Here is an 18,001-nt window from a genome sequence, read left to right as displayed (position 1 = left end):
TATAATATAATATAATATAATATAATATAATCAATCAACAAACGGAACACAATATTGACATCTGGTCAGAAAGGCACGAACTGAGGAAGCCTCTTGGATGAGAGGCGAAACGTCTTCACGGATATATACCAAGTCCAGTTGCACTTGATTCAACTCCTTTGGATATTGTACTTGAGGGTTACGAACTGGCAGTAGACCCTTTTATGGCCTACGTCACGCATAGTATGCGCGCGCATTTTAGCAGCAAATGAGACAACTTCCCCATCGCCAATCAATGCAGAGTGCAAGTGGATTTTTGATCGATTGACATTTACATTTTTAAAATGTCATCTTGTTGTGTTGAGGGTTGCCAGAACAGGTCTAGCAAAACTAAAGGTGTTCATTTCTACCGCAGTCCATCGGGGAAAAGACCGCTCAATGATTGTGGCTACCAGCAATAAAACGAGTCCAGATAAATACATAAGTGGCAATCATAACAAATAGAAGTTATATTGTACCATAAATAAGAGGTCACAGCATACAGCTGTATGGTCGCAAATAATAAAATCCATTTTTGCTGCCAAAATGCGCGCATACTAAATCACGTGGTCACTGTTTACCAACTGTGGAGGGTCTGTAAAGTGATGGAGTCATACAGTAGCATATTACAAAAGAAATGATAACATGCACAATGCAAACTACAAACCCCAACTCCAGTGAAGTTGGGACGTTGTGTAAAACATGAATAAAAACTGAATACAATGATTTACAACTCCTTTTCCACCTATATTCAAGTGAATACACTACAAAGACAAGATATTTAATGTTCAAACTGATAAACTTTATTGTTTTTTGCAAATATTCCCTCATGTTGAATGTGATGCCTGCAACACGCTCCAAAGAAGCTGGGACAGGGGCAACAACAGACTGGGAAAGTTGAGGAATGCTCAGAAACCACCTGTCTGGAACATTCCACAGGTGAACAGGTTAACTGGAAACAGGGGAGGGTCATGATTGGTATAAAAGGAGCATCCCTGAAAGGCTCAGTCGTTCACAAGCAAGGATGGGGCGAGGTTCACCACTTTGTGAACAACTGTGTGAGCAAATAGTCCGACAGTTTAAGAACAACGTTTCTCAATGTACAACTGCAAGGAATTTAGGGATTTCATCATCTCCAGTCCATAATATCATCACAAGATTCAGAGAATCCAGAGAAATCTCTGCACGTAAGCGGCAAGGCCCAAAACCAACACTGAATGCCCGTGACCTTCGACCCCTCAGGCGGCACTGCATTAAAAACCGACATCATTGTGTAAAGGATATTACCACGTGGGCTCAGGAGCACTTGGGAAAACCATCGTCAGTTAACACAGTTGGTCGCTACATCTACAAGTGCAAGTTAAAACTCTACCATGCAAAGCCAAAGCCAGATATCAACACCACCCAGAAACGCCGCCGGCTTCTCTGGCCCGAGCTCACCTGAGATGGACTGACGCAAAGTGAACAAGTGTGCTGTGGTCTGACGAGTCCACATTTCACATTGTTTTTGGAAATCATGGACGTCGTGTCCTCCGGGCTAAAGAGGAAAAGGACCATCCAGATTGTTCTCAGCACAAAGTCCAAAAGCCAGCATCTGTGCTGGTATCGCCCATTGTGGCCAACTTATATATGGAAGAGGTAGAACACAGAGCCCTGAACTCCTTCAGAGGAACACCTCCGAGCCACTGGTTCAGATATGTGGACGACACATGGGTCAAAATCCAAACACAAGAGGTGCAAGCGTTTACCAAACACATCAACTCAGTAGACAAGAACATTAAGTTCACAAGGGAAGACGTAAAGAACAACAGTTTGCCCTTCTTGGACTGTGACGTCCACATTGGGGAAGACAGGAGCCTCCACATTGGGGTTTACAGGAAACCTACTCACACAGACCAATATCTACTTTTCGACTCACACCACCCTCTGGAACACAAACTGAGCGTCATCAGAACTCTGCAACACAGAGCTGACAATGTGCCCAGCAGCACTCAGGCCCATCGAGAAGAACACAAACACCTGAGGGGAGCTTTAAAAACCTGTGGCTACCCCAGTTGGACCTTTGTGAAAACTGCAACACGTTCCAGAAAGACCAACCAGGTGAGCGACGAGGAGAAAAGGAACAGAAGGAATAGCACAGTCATCCTGTATGTTTCTGGGGTCTCCGAGAAACTCAGGAGAACTTTCAACAAACACCGCATCCTGGTATACTTCAAACCCAGCAACACACTCCGACAAAGACTGGTTCATCCCAAAGACCGTGTACCACACACCCGGAAAAGCAGTCTGGTGTATGCTGTACAATGCAGTGAGGATTGCACTGACCTATACATAGGAGAAATCAAACAACCACTACACAAACGGATGGCCCAACACAGAAGGCCAAACTCCTCAGGACAAGACTCAGCAGTCTATCTACACCTAAAGGAGAAGACACACTCCTTCCAGGACAGCAACGTACACATTTTGGACAGAGAAGATAGATGGTTTGAAAGAGGGGTGAAGGAAGCCATCTATGAGAAACTGGGAAAACCATCCCTCAACAGAGGAGGAGGTCTGCGACACCACCTATCTCCCACTTACAATGCCGTCCTTTCATCTCTACCCAGGAGACTCAAGAAGCCTAGCCTCCAAGAACAACAGTCGGTCACTAACGGCTCCAACCACTCTCATGACCACTGAACAATGAAGTCGAGACTAACACCCCCAACCACCGTCGCTGCTAAACAAATGCAAATCAATAGCTCCGATGGCGACGGGCGCGGCTGGACATCGGAGCACAGGAGAGCCCCTCATATCTATGGCTCTGTTAGCGATGGGCGTTGCTAAACATCGGGACACAAAGAGCCATGGACATCCATAGCTCTGATAACGACTCCTAGAGGATAAATGCTGAGTCTCATCACCAGCCAGTCAGACTAGCTTGGTCTAGTCAGAAAGTCACGAACTGAGGAAGCCTCTTGGATGAGAGGCGAAACGTCTTCACGGATATATACCAAGTCCAGTTGCACTTGATTCAACTCCTTTGGAGAACCATGACCTGGATGAAGGAGAACATTCACAGACATGATAGGACGGAAGGGCTGGCCTGAGGAGGGCATCAAACATGCTGGTGTTTCTAGCGCACACTTCACCGCAGCTAAGTAAGGTAACGATACACTGTACCTTGGTCTGTTGTAGGTATGGATATGTGCCTCCAGCTAAGCTCCGCCCACAAAAACCGCCACTGTGTTTACGAACAGAAAAGGGGTCTATAAACCTTCCATTTATTCGGTCATTCTTGTGAAATGGGGGGGGGGGGCGGACGAGGAGGACGAGAGAACAGAATCAGACAAGCCACCAGCATAAAAGAAAACACCATTTAGAAGGTACAAGTCAGACTGGGCAAAGGGAGAACTTGTGTGAATGGGTCAGGCTGACCCAAGGACACCCGTTCTCCGCCATGTGTATTTCATGTTCAGCCAAAATGCCAGTTACATGTGAAGGGAACGGGACTGGAAAACCACGCAAAAACAAAGAAGCAACAGAATTTTGCATCAAGCAAACGCAAAACTATAGCTATTGCAACCTTTACGACAAACAAGGCTGACCGGAGGAGGACAGGGTAGCGGCTGCGGGGCTTGCCAGTGTATACCACGGAGTGACTCGTGGCCACAGCTACTCATCCACGGATTGTGGCAATAAAGTCAGTGTAAAGATCTTTCATGATTCAGTATTGCCACAGAAATGTCAGGTGGAAGAAGAGCAAGCGAAGCTTTAGTCCAGAATGTGCCAGCACCTTCCAGCCAGGAGCGTTTAGCCACAGAACGGAAACAGAGCCCACACTTGGCTGTCTGTTCTGACGCATCACATTTGGGCAACGCCAAACTATATCCATGCACAGTCCAGTACTTCCACGACGACGAGGGTGTTAAATATGGACCAATGGAATTTCACGATGACCCCCATGAAACGAGCAGCGCTATCTACGAACAAATTGTGGACGTCACAGAAACAAATGGCCTGTCTGTCAGCCAGACTAGTGCATATGGAGCTGACAATGCATCTGCAGATTTTGGCAAGCATAATTCAGCTTTTCAGAAACTGAAAGAAGTCGGTCCACACGCCGTAAAGGGCAACTGCAAATGCCACTTGATCCACAACACCCTGAAAAACGCGAGTGCACTGTCCTAAAATCTACAGTGAGTTCTCATGCTCAGCCAAAAAAAGCAGAATCTCTGAAAGAGTTTTGTGAGTTTACGTCAGTAGACTACAAAGAGATACCGAGGCATGAACGTACCAACCCGTTGGTTACCTCTGTTGCCTGCAATTCCGCGGATCTTGGAGTGTTGGCCTGCCCTGGAGTGTTATTGTTGGTCACTGGGAAAGAAGACTTGTCCTGACATCATCTGGAAGGCTATGTGCAGAAGTGGTGCTGATGCTGCCGACAGCAGCGACGACGATGAAGCCACGAGTCTTGAATGTGTCCTGTTGCTCATGCACAACGCCATGCAGGAGTTTGACAGCGCAATACGGAAGTTGGAAAGCGAGAGCGCTGCTCTACTGGATGTCCACGGAGCGATGAGCCGGTTGCGCAGCCAATTAATCTCACGCCGTGCAGGCAGATTTTATGGTAGTAACACCAAGCAAGCACTCCGAAAACGGAGTGCAGGAGAACAGACGGCGCTCGCAACACTGGCCGACAGCTTCTCTGGAAAGGCTGTTCTGTCCCCAGAGGCAGACTTTGATTTTGAGGATCCAGTTATGTCTAATGGTAGCTGTCTGCGACTGAGTGGTGGTCCAGTGGATGCACTCGAGCGACTGGTCGACAAACTAGGTCTGGGCATTGATGAAGACAGACTGTATCAGGACTACACTGTTCTGAACTCTGTATTTGAAAGCATCCCAGAAGAGGTGGCACCAGACAAGAAATGGGCATTTTTTTTGCAACAAGGAGAACGGAGCAACTGCATTGCTCCAAGTGGCGTCTTTTGTTTTGTCTGTCCCCGTCAGCAACGCCTATGCTGAGTGTGTATTTAGCCACACGGAGCGTGTCTGGTCAGATAACAGGAACAGGATGTCAGTAGTTTGGTCAAAGCAGAACTTCAAGTCAGACTAATCTTCAAAGTGTCATGCTTGGAGTTTAAACCATTCATCAAGGGACAGCAGAGACTCCTACAGGCAGCAGCAAAGAGGAATGACAAGTACATATGGAAAAAGAGGTGAGAAATGTCAGTGCTAGGTTTCCCAAATTCATGGAAGTTGTTTATAAAATCTATTAGGCTATAATACACCTAATCATGTTTCCCTATGTATTTTCTAAATCTGTATTTAATGTAGAAAGGCACAGCAGCAGGCGTCCAGACTGAGTGCAACTGCGTCAGGGTCAGGCTGTGGGGTCAGGCAGTGCGTCAGGGTCAGGCTGTGGGGTCAGGCAGTGCGTCAGGGTCAGCCAGAGCGTCAGCGTTATTCAGTGCGTCAGGGTCAGGCAGTGCGTCAGGGTCAGGCAGTGCGTCAGGGTCAGCCAGTGCGTCAGGGTCAGCCAGTGCGTCAGCGTTAGCCAGTGTGTCAGCGTTATTCAGTGCGTCAGGGTCAGCCAGTGCGTCAGGGTCAGGCAGTGCGTCAGGGTCAGCCAGTGCGTCAGCGTTAGCCAGTGCGTCAGGGTCAGCCAGTGCGTCAGGGTCAGCCAGTGCGTCAGAGTCAGCGAGTGCGTCAGCGTTATTCAGTGCGTCAGGGTCAGGCAGTGCGTCAGGGTCAGGCAGTGCGTCAGGGTCAGCCAGTGCGTCAGCGTTAGCCAGTGCGTCAGCGTTAGCCAGTGCGTCAGGGTCAGCCAGTGCGTCAGCGTTAGCCAGTGCGTCAGCGTTAGCCAGTGCGTCAGGGTCAGCCAGTGCGTCAGCGTTATTCAGTGCGTCAGGGTCAGGCAGTGCGTCAGGGTCAGGCAGTGCGTCAGCGTTAGCCAGTGCGTCAGCGTTAGGGTCAGCCAGTGCGTCAGGGAGAGCGTCTGCGTCAGGACAAATATAGGTAAGAGAGGCAATAGGGACTCCTACAAATGTTAACATAGTATATTTGCAAATATGGTTTCACCCCCCGCGCCGCGCGTCGAATGCCCCGGTTTTTCACAAATCAACGGCGGCAACCTGAGGCAGGCTGACGTGAGTGCGGGGGCGCTGGCGTCCCGGTGCCAAATGCCCCCACTAAAGCCAACTGCTGTGGTTGCTGGAAGTGGACCGCTGGGGGGCGCTGGCATCGCCGTGCCAGGTGATGCCGTGACACCGCACATGAGTTCAGTTATAGGAGTTATGTTTTATGTTCGCTCAGAGAGAGATGAGCAGAGAGAAAGCCGCTTTGTTTTGCCGTTGCTCAGGTTACTTCTCCATATTTAACCCATCCTGTTGTATAGGAGAGGTGGGCAGCTGTGGCGCAGCGCCCAGGGACCAACTCCACTTTTCTTTTTCCTATATCCTTACTCAGGGGCACAGGCAGGAGTATTAACCCCAGCATGCATGTCTTTTTAGATGGTGGGAGGAAACCCACACAGACACGGGGAGAACATGCAAACTCCACATAGAAAGGACCGGGAACGGCCTGGGTTCGAACCCGGGACCTTCTTGCTGTGAGGCAACAGTGCTGACCACTGGGCCACCGTGCTGCTCCTTTATTTGCAGCAGCTAAGCCAAACTAGAGCAGAGCAGTGAAACATCGGTGCATTGGACCAGTAAGCTGTCAAACAGCGCCCCCCCCCCCCGTTCTCAGTGAACAGCGTGTCGCCTTTTATGAGAAAACCAGTCAAGCGTTTCACCACATGTTCCACCGGAAGTGGAAGGCTGTGCCGCTGTGCGGCTGTGCTGAGATAAGATCTGGAGGAGGAAGCGTGTGCTGAAGAGCTGCTGCCACAGACTCCACCTCTGACGTTCCGTTCCGATGGAATACTTTACTTCAGAAGGAAAGAACGTTCTGGACCAAAAACGGCTTCATACATGAAGGAGTCCTGGTTCAGTGTGCCCCCTGGTGGCTTAATCAAGTACAACATCAAGTATGACCTGTCCCTCGTTACTGGCATATCAACTGAACGTCACGCAAAAAGTAGAGTGAAAAACTCCCCAAGATGAAGCGAATTAACTCTTCTTTTGTGTGATTGGTGTTGTGTGTTTGGTTTTGTATGTTTGGTGTTGTGTGTTTGGTGTTGTGTGATTGGTGTTGTGTGTTTGGTGTTGTGTGTTTGGTGTTGTGTGATTGGTGTTGTATGTTTGGTTTTGTGTGTTTGGTGTTGAATGTTTGGTTTTGTGTGTTTTGTGTTGTGTGATTGGTGTTGTATGTTTGGTTTGTATGGTTGGTGTTGTATGTTTGGTTTGTATGTTTGGTTTTGTGCGTTTGGTTTGTATGGTTGGTGTTGTATGTTTGGTTTGTATGTTTGGTTTTGTGTGTTTGGTGTTGTGTGATTGGTGTTGTATGTTTGGTTTGTATGTTTGGTTTTGTGCGTTTGGTTTGTATGGTTGGTGTTGTATGTTTGGTTTTGTGTGTTTAGTTTTGTGCGCTTGGTTTTGCACTTGGGAATCTTGTAAATGAGCTGTCAGATGTCAGCGGGACTGCCTGATTAAATGGAGGACTCGTTGAGTCCACTTGCAGACGGAGCAGGCCAGAACATCTACCTGCAGCTTGACAAGAGATGTGTATTTGTAGTCAGGTGTGAAACATTCTGATTCATTATGATCGGATCAGAGAGTAACACAACTCTCTGAAATTCTGCACATCAGCAAAGGGAGTTTGTGATTATGACAGTATGAAAGAGGTAGTGGTGCCAGTACACAGCACACAGTAGCCATGCTGCAGGGCACCGCAGGGGGCCTAGGCTAGATGGTTGCATCACATGACGACAGACAACCAAGGAATCATGTCCAGACTGCATGAAGGTGTGCTAGCTTCTTAATATGAACATGCCAGACAGAAAACCGAGGCTCGATCTCGCGACGGCTTAATACATCCTGAATCCGGTAACATTCATTTCAGACGAGCACATTACATCACATCTTACGTCAGGAAGAACGGACTTCAGATGAGGCCAGTTCAGACTAAGTCAGATAAAATAATCAGATAAACCCGGTCTCTGTAGACTCTGTTTCCACACTGGACAAGAGGGAAAACTGACGTCATGTGTTCTTCACTGGAAACGAAGGAAGACTGAGAGGCCTAACTGCCGAGAAACCACCTGGAGCTGAACTGGTAACCCTGTTAAAGCGAGCAAACACGGAATTAGCTTTACTGCTAGCTGTTGCTGTGACCAGACACCTGTAGTCCTGTAGCCTTTCCATTTCTCAGCACAACTCCACCTTCTCTTTCCACACAACCATGTTCTCTCCATATTCTTCTGTCGTCACTCTCAGCAAACTTCAGGTTTGTACTTTGTACTTCAGGTTTGTCTCTGTGTTCAAAAGCCCCCCCCCCTTTTCTCCCCGATTCTACCTGTCCAATTACCCCACTCTTCCGGTTGTTCCGGTCTCTGCTCCACCCCCTCTGCTGATCTGGGGAGGCCTGCAGACTACCACACACCTCCTCCCATACATGTGGAGTCACCAGCCGCTTGTTTTCACCCGACAGTGAGGAGTTTCACCAGGGGGATGTAGCGCTATTCCCCTCAGTTCCCCCTCCCCCCTGAACAGGTGCCCCGACCGACCAGAGGAGGCGCTAGTGCAGCGACCAGGACCCATACCAACATCCGGCTTCCCACCTGCAGACACGGCCAATTCTGTCTGCAGGGACGCCCGACCAAGCTGGAGGTGACACGGGGATTCAAACTGGTGATCCCGTGTTAGGCAAGGGAAAACACCGCCGCGCTAACCGGACGCCCAAAACGCTTTTTACACACATGCAGATGTGCTGCAGTCATATTTATATTTTATAGTCTTCATCATCCACACTGGGTACTAATATGTTATTACAGTATCCTCTTATAACATGTTTTGTAGCTATAATGCTGTAATATAATATAGCATAATATAATATATAATAATATAATATAGTATAATATAATATAGTATAGTATAATATTATATAATATAGTATAATATAATATAGAATATTAGTATAATATGGTATAATTTAATATAATATAATATAATGTAGTGTCTCCCCGCCTGCCACCCAATGACTGCTGGGAAATCTTCCAGCATCCTCGCGACCCTGAGAGCAGGATAATAGAATAGAATAGAATATAGTATAGTATAATATAGCATAGTATAATATAATATAGTATAGTATAATAAAATATAATATAGTATGATATAATATAGTATAGTATAATAAAATATAGTATAATATAGTATAGTATAATAAAATAGAATAGAATACAATGTAGTGTCTCCCCGCCTGCCGCCCAATGACTGTTGGGAAATCTTCCAGCATCCCCGCGACCCTGAGAGCAGGATAATAGAATAGAATAGAATATAGTATATTATAATATAGTATAGTATAATAACATATAATGTAATATAGTATAGTATGATAAAATATAATATAGTATAGTATAATAAAATATAATATAATATAGTGTCTCCCCGCCTGCCGCCCAATGACTGTTGGGAAAGCTTCCAGCATCCCCGCGACCCTGAGAGCAGGATAATAGAATAGAATAGAATAGAATATAGTATAGTCCAGTATGATATAATAAAATAGAATATAGTATAGTATAAAATATTATAGTATAATAAAATATATAATAGTATAATATAATATAGTATAATATAATAGAATATAAAATAGTATAATAAAATATATAGTATAATATAATAAAATATAATATAGTATAGTATAATATAGTATAATAAAATATAATATAGGATAGTATAATATAGTGTATTATAATATAGTATAGTATAATATAGTATAGTATAATAAAATATAATAGTGTAGTATAATAAAATATATGAGTATAATATAAAATAATATAGTATAGTATAATATAGTATATTATAATATAGTATAATAGAATATAATAAAATATAGTATAGTATAATAGAATAGAATAGAATAAAATATAGTACAGTATAATCTAATATAGTATAATATAATATAATATAGTACAGTATAATATAATATCGTATAGTATAATATAATATGATATAGTATAGTATAATATCATATAGTATAGTATAATATAGAATAATATAGTACAGTATAATATAATATAGTATAGTATAATATAATATAGTATAGTATTGTGGCAGGATGACGAAAAACACAGGAGACGAAGGCGAGTTTGAACTTTATTCCTCAGCTCCAAAACCAAACTGAAACAGGAACAACCCTGCACCAGAGAGCCCGGGAATGTAAACCACGCCCCCAGCTCACAGCCCTGCTGGGTGAGAGGCATAGCCCCTAGTGTCCGCCACAGCATAATATAATATAATATAATATAATATAATATAATATAATATAATATAATATAATATAATATAATATAATATAATATAATATAATATAATAAAATAACCCCGCCACTGACGATGCACAAGCCAGCGCATTCTTTGTGCCGGTCCCAAGCCCGGACAAATGGGGAGGGTTGCATCAGGAAGGGCATCCGGCATAAAATCTTTGCCAAATCAAATATGCGGATCATAAATAAGATTTCCATACCGGATCGGTCGAGGCTCCGGTTACCAACGACCACCACCAGTACTGTTAACCAGCAGGGTGCTGGTGGAAACTATACTACTGTTGGGCGAAGGAGAAGGAGAGGGGGAAGGCATGTCCAGAGGCAGCAGGAGAGGAGGAAGGGTAGGAGTGTGGAGGTGAGAGTCGGAACTTTGAATGTTGGCACTATGACTGGTAACGGGAGAGAGGTGGCTGACATGATGGAGAGGAGAAAGGTAGGCATACTGTGTGTGCAAGAGACCAGGTGGAAGGGGAGTAAGGCCAGGAGTATCGGAGGTGGGTTCAAACTCTTCTACCATGGTGCGAATGGGAGGAGAAATGGGGTAGGGGTAATTCTGAAGGAAGAGTATGTCAAGAGTGTGCTGGAGGTGAAGAGAGTGTCAGACAGAGTGATGAGTATGAACCTGGAAATTGAAGGTGTATTGCTGAATGTTACCAGCACATATGCGCTGCAAGTTGGGTGTGAGATGGAAGAGAAAGAAGAATTCTGGAGTGAGTTGGATGACTTGGTGGAGAGGGTACCCAAGGAGGAGAGAGTGGGGATTGGAGCCGACTTCAATGGACATGTTGGTGAAGGGAACAGAGGTGATGAGGAGGTGATGGGTATGTATGGAGTCAAGGAGAGGAATGTGAAAGGACAGATGGTGGTGGATTTTGTGAAAAGGATGGAAATGTCTGTGGTGAATACATATTTCAAGAAGAGGGAGGAACACAGGGTGACGTACAAGAGTGGAGGAAAGTGCACACAGGTGGACTATATCTTATGTAGAAGGCGCAATCTGAAAGGGATTGGAGACTGCAAGGTGGTGACAGGGGAGAACGTAGCTAGGCAGCATTGGATGGTGGTCTGTAGGATGACTTTGGAGACCAAGAAGAGGAAGAGAGTGAAGGCACAGCCGAAGATTAAATGGTGGAAGTTGAAGAAGGAAGACTGTTGTCTGGAGTTCAGGCAGGAGTTAAGACAGGCACTGGGTGGTAGTGAAGAGTTGCCGGATGGCTGGGCAACCACTGCAGAAATAGTGAGGGAGGCAGCTAGGAAGGTACTTGGTGTGTCATCAGGACAGAGGAAGGAAGACAAGGAGACTTGGTGGTGGAATGAGGAAGTACAGCAAAGAGGAAGAGGTTGGCAAAGAAGTGGGATAGTCAGAGAGAAGAAGAAAGTAGACTGGAGTACAAGGAGATGCAGCATAAAGTGAAGAGAGAGGTGGCAAAGGCAAAGGAAAAGGTGCATGGTGAGTTGTATGACAGGTTAGACACTAAGGAAGGAGAAAAGGACTTGTACCGATTGGCTAGACAGAGGGACCAAGCTGCGAAGGATGTGCAGCAAGTTACGGCGATCAAAGATAGAGATGGAAACGTGCTGAGGAGAGTGTGCTAAGAAGGTGGAAGGAGTACTTTGAGGGGCTGATGAATGAAGAAAATGAGAGAGACAGAAGGTTGGATGATGTAGGGATAGTGAATCAGGAAGTTCAGTGGATTAGCAAGGAGGAAGTGAGGGCAGCTATGAAGAGGATGAAGAGTGGAAAGGCAGTTGGTCCTGATGACATACCTGTGGAGGCATGGAGGTGTTTAGGAGAGATGGCAGTGGGTTTTTAACTAGATTGCTTAACACAATCTTGGAAAGTGAGAGGATGCCTGAGGAGTGGAGAAGAAGCATACTGGTACTGATTTTCAAGAACAAGGGCGATGTGCAGAACTGTAGCAACTACAGAGGTATAAAGTGGATCAGCCACAGCATGAAGATATGGGAAAGAGTAATAGAAGCTAGGTTAAGAGGAGAGGAGATGATCAGCGAGCAGCAGTATGGTTTCATGCCATGAAAGAGCACCACAGATGTGATGTTTGCTTTGAGAATGTTGGAGAAGTATAGAGAAGGCCAGAAGGAGTTACATTGTGTCTTTGTAGATTTAGAGAAAGCATATGACAGGGTGCCGAGAGAGGAGGTGTGGTATTGTATGAGGAAGTCAGGAGTTGCAGAGAAGTATGTAGGAGTGGTGCAGGATATGTATGAGGGAAGTGTGGCAATGGTGAGGTGTGGGGTTGGAATGACAGATGGGTTCAAGGTGGAGGTGGGATTACATCAAGGATCAGCTCTGAGCCCTTTCTTGTCTGCAATGGTGATGGACAGCTTGACGGACAAGATCAGGCAGGAGTCTCCATGGACGATGATGTTCGCGGATGACATTGTGATCTGTAGCGAGAGTAGGATGCAGGTGGAGGAGAGCCTGGAGAGGTGGAGGTATGCACTGGGGAGAAGAGGAATGAAAGTCAGTAGCAGCAAGACAGAATACCTTGTGTGAATGAGAGGGAGGACAGTGGAATGGTCAGGATGCAAGGAGTGGAGGTGACGAAGGCATATGAGTTTAAATACTTGGGGTCAACTGTCCAAAGTAACGGGGAGTGCAGTAGAGAGGTGAAGAAGAGAGTGCAGGCAGGGTGGAGTGGGTGGAGCACAGTGTCAGGAGTGATGTGTGACAGAAGGGTACCAGTAAGAGTTAAAGGGAAGGTTTACAAGATGGCAGTGAGACCAGCTATGTTATATGGTTTGGAGACAGTGGCACTGACGAAAAGACAGCAGGAGGTGGAGCTGGAGGTGGCAGAGTTGAGGATGCTAAGATTTTCACTGGGAGTAACGAAGAAGGACAGGATTAGGAACGATTATATTAGAGGGACCGCTCAGGTTGGACAGTTTGGAGACAAAGCAAGAGAGGCAAGATTGAGATGGCTTGGACATGTGTGGAGGAGAGATGCTGAGTATATTGGGAGAAGGATGCTGAATATGGAGCTGCCAGGGAAGAGGAGAAGAGGAAGGCCAAAGAGGAGGTTTATGGATGTGGTGAGGGAGGACATGCAGGTGGCTGGTGTGACAGAGGAAGACGCAGAAGACAGGAAGAAATGGAAACGGATGATCCGCTGTGGCGACCCCTAACGGGAGCAGCCGAAAGTAGTAGTAGTAGATAGTATAGTATAATATAATATAGTATAATATAGTATAGTACAATAATATATAATATAGTATATTATAGTATAATATTATATAGTATAGTATAGTATAATAAAATATAGTATAATAAAATATAATATAATGTAGTATAGTATAATATAATATAATATAGTATAGTATAATATAGTATAATAAAATATGATATAATATAGTATAGTTTAATATACTAGAATATAGTATAGTATAATAGAATATAGTATAGTATAATAGAATAGAATAATCTAATATCGGTATGATATAATAGAATAGAATAGAATATCGGTCTGATATGATATAATATAATATAATATAAGCATCCATGTATGTATTTTCTCTATACAGCATTTCATACTTCACATGCCTTCAGTGTGTTCTGCTGGTCCTGTTTTGTGACAGTTGTGTTGTTTCGTCATACAGCTCTAGCTGATCTGGTGTTTCCTCTAACCTGACAGAGGAGCAAAGAAGGGGCCACCACAGAGAGGCGAGGCAGGTCCCGTCACAGGTAAAACATCCGAACAAAGACTGACCACAGCAGCTGGAGAAAGACAAGATGCAACAAAATTAAAAACTACAACATTCTGCTCAAGTAAAGAAACAGGCCTCCACTAATATGGGCAGCCTTGAAATATATCAGCACAAGTGGCTATGAAAAATGTCTTTGTTGTTTATCTTCTTGATCTTTCACTCAAACAGTAAAATCTAGGCTGTGACTGAAGTAAAGTGATTTGAACTGAAAGCCACTTTATTCAACATTGTCTTGTTGATGGTATTCTTACAACGAATGTGTTGTCTGCATGTCACCATCCTGTTGTGTAGCAGCAGTGGGCAGCTGCAGCACCCGGGGACCAACTCCACTTCTTCTTTCCACTGCCTTGCTCAGGGGCACAGGCAGAAGTATTAACCCTAACATGCATGTCTTTTTGATGGTAGGAGGAAACCCACACAGACACAAGGAGAACATGCAAACTCCACACAGAAAGGACCTGGGACAGCCTGGGGTTCAAACCCAGGACCTTCTTGCTGCGAGGCAACAGTGCTGACCACTGGACCACCGTGCCAGCCATTTGATTGAAAGAAAAAAAATCTTATCATAAAATAAATATTTTTCTCAAAAACATGTGTGCCACAATTATTGGCACTCCTAGAAATTCTTATGACTAAGATATCATTTAAGCATATCCCCGTTCATATTTTACTTTTTAAGTTCACCTGAGTGAGCAAGTGAGGACCACTTAAGTGGTCACCCATGACTTCCTTTTTCACTGGGGTATTAAAATGAGGTGACACACAGGGCAAATTCCCACAGACATCCATCACTATGGGAAAGACCCGAGAATACAGTGGGTATGCCACTGTATTGTTTATAAGGGTGGTGTACCTGAAGTCACTGTATTGTTTATAAGGGTGGGGTACCTGCAGCCACTGTATTGTTTATAAGGGTGGTGTACCTGAAGTCACTGTATTGTTTATAAGGGTGGGGTACCTGCAGTCACTGTATTGTTTATAAGGGTGGGGGTACCTGCAGCCACTATATTGTTTATAAGGGTGGGGACACCTGCAGTCACTGTATTGTTTATAAGGGGGGGGGGGACCTGCAGCCACTGTATTGTTTATAAGGGTGGGGGTACCTGCAGCCACTGTATTGTTTATAAGGGTGGGGACACCTGCAGTCACTGTATTGTTTATAAGGGTGGGGACACCTGCAGCCACTGTGTTGTTTATAAGGGTGGGGTACCTGCAGTCACTGTATTGTTTATAAGGGTGGGGTACCTGCAGCCACTGTATTGTTTATAAGGGTGGTGTACCTGAAGTCACTGTATTGTTTATAAGGGTGGGGTACCTGCAGTCACTGTATTGTTTATAAGGGTGGGGGTACCTGCAGCCACTATATTGTTTATAAGGGTGGGGACACCTGCAGTCACTGTATTGTTTATAAGGGTGGGGGTACCTGCAGTCACTGTATTGTTTATAAGGGTGGGGACACCTACAGCGACTGTATTGTTTATAAGGGTGGGGACACCTGCAGTCACTGTATTGTTTATAAGGGTGGGGACACCTACAGCGACTGTATTGTTTATAAAGGTGGGGACACCTACAGCGACTGTATTGTTTATAAGGGTGGGGACACCTGTAGTCACTGTATTGTTTATAAGGGTGGGGTACCTGCAGTCACTGTATTGTTTATAAGGTTGGGGGTACCTGCAGTCAGGTGAGACTGAAGAGGTCACTTAGATGATGATGAAACATTTCTCTCAACAAACGTTGTGTGCAGTTGAACTGATTCAACATTCTGTGACCCGAGAATGCAGTAATGATGGGTGACAAAAGCTTGTTGACCTGCACAAATTAGGAAATGGTTATTAGAAAATAGCTAAACCATTGAAAATCTCCATTTCCACTATTAGGGCAATGATTAAGAAGTTTAAAGCAACTGGAGATGTGAAGAATCTGCCTGGAACGCACAGTGAAGAGGGTGGTTCGAGTGGCCAAAGAATCTCCGAGGATCACGGTTGGAGAATTGAAGACATGAGCTGTGTCTTTGGGTCAGAAAGTCCCCAAAACTACGATCAGACACCACAAGATGTTTGTGAAGGTTTCCAGAAAAAGTCTCTTCTGTCATCATCAACAAACTGAAGCACTCAGTTTGCAAACGTTACTAGAACTTTCATTGGGACCAGGTTCTCTTGGTCAGATGAGACCAAAATAGCTTTTTGGCAACAAACACCAGATGTGGGTTTAACGTAGATGGAACAATAGAAAAAGTACCTCATCCCCCCTGTGAAGTATGGTGGTGGTGGAGCTTTGATTTTGTGGGGCTGTTTTTCTTCCAAAGGCACTGGACAACTTGTTAGGATACATACTCCATGAAGTACCAGCAGATATGACATCAAAATCTGACTGCCTCTGCTAGGAAGCTTAAACTGGGCCATGGTTGGATCTTCTAGCAGAAAAATGACCTATAGCACACCTCAGAATCAACACAAAAATGGTTCAATGACCGCACAATTGAGGTTTTACCATGGACATCCCATTTCCCTGACCTACACCACAGAGAAAACCTGTGGGATGAGCTGAAGAGGATTCCACAAGCAAGGACCTAGGATCTGAAGGATGTGGAGAGGTGCTGTATGGAGGAAGGGTGTCAGACCCTTTGCCATGTGTTCTCCAACCTCATCCTGCATTATAGGACAAGACTCAGAGCTGTTATCTTGACAAAGGGAGGCTGCACATTGTATTAAATGAAGGGGTGCCAATACCTGTGGCACACTTGTTCAGAAAAGTATTTATTTCATAGGAATTTATTTTTTCCTTTTAATTATTTTACTTCAGTTATTTATTTATTTTTTGTTAATATTTTGAGGGAAAGATAAAGAGGATACACAACAGGCATTTTTTCATAGCTCCTTTGGCTCATATTTATCAAGGGTGCCAATATTAGTGGAGGGCACTGTACAAACGATGTCAGTCCCATATTACTCATTACTCAATTTTTCTATTTTAAACTTAAAAAACTTTTAAACTATTTTAGATGTTTCATGTTTGAAATAATTTGTCTTCCAAAAAGACAGGTTAACATATGAATGAGTTACAGTGTGTACAATACATATTACCGTCTTAATGCAGGTACGACTGGAAGATTTGCAGGTGTAAGCAGTTGCCCGGTGAAACAGATCTAGATGGTGACACCCTTCAGGGTACAAAAGTCATGCCACCAAGTTAGTATTTCAATTTCAATCTATTTCTAAGCTATTATTAGCATGTTTTATTTTATTGTATTTATTTCATGACAAAATGTGCTTTTGGAGCTTGACAACAAATTGGTTAGTCAAATTGGTGGCAAAAAAGTTTAATTGAACATGAATTTTGCTCTTACCTCCTTTACTGGTTCTGCAGATTCTTTGGGGGGGGGGTTTTCTCCTACGGCCAAGAAACTCAGACAGTCCTGGATCACGATGTTCCTCAGGAACGCTTTGCTTTCCTCCAGGTCAACATTGAGAAACATCTCTGGTTTGAACGTTGTCATGGAAACAGAGACGAGGATGCTGAGGAGCATCAGTCTCTGAGCTGTTTCTGAACCCACTGTATCTGTAGAGGGCAGAGTGCAGCTTTCATCATCGCTGGATGCTTCATGCTGCTGAGACCACCGAATAAAAAGACCTTTAGAAATAGACAACGAGAATCATTCAGAGATCTCAAAGAAATAGTAGTCTAATTACATAACCATGTAAACCAAATATTATATTATAGTATATGCTTAACAATGTCAAGCCATATCTGCAGAGTTTAGTGTTTATTACACAACTGAGAGAACAACATTGAAAACGGCTGCCGGACAGACAGACGTGCTGCATGTCCTGCCCATGCTGTTTTGGA

At 44.4% G+C, this 18,001-nt stretch overlaps 1 long non-coding RNA gene across 1 annotated transcript; it reads left to right on the top strand.

Annotated features, from left to right (window-relative positions):
• The first annotated feature begins 5,998 nt into the window (after positions 1 to 5,998).
• On the top strand, positions 5,999 to 14,668 carry LOC130124565 (uncharacterized). Its single transcript, XR_008811367.1, has 3 exons — positions 5,999 to 6,018; positions 14,045 to 14,129; positions 14,558 to 14,668. It is a non-coding gene; the product is annotated as an uncharacterized LOC130124565 (long non-coding RNA).
• Positions 14,669 to 18,001: the final 3,333 nt, after the last annotated feature.

The sequence above is a fragment of the Lampris incognitus genome, chromosome 14 (assembly GCF_029633865.1).
Source record: "Lampris incognitus isolate fLamInc1 chromosome 14, fLamInc1.hap2, whole genome shotgun sequence".
Taxonomy (NCBI): domain Eukaryota; kingdom Metazoa; phylum Chordata; class Actinopteri; order Lampriformes; family Lampridae; genus Lampris; species Lampris incognitus.
Note: the sequence above shows the minus strand (reverse complement) of the source record. Positions and strands in the feature narration are given on the sequence as shown.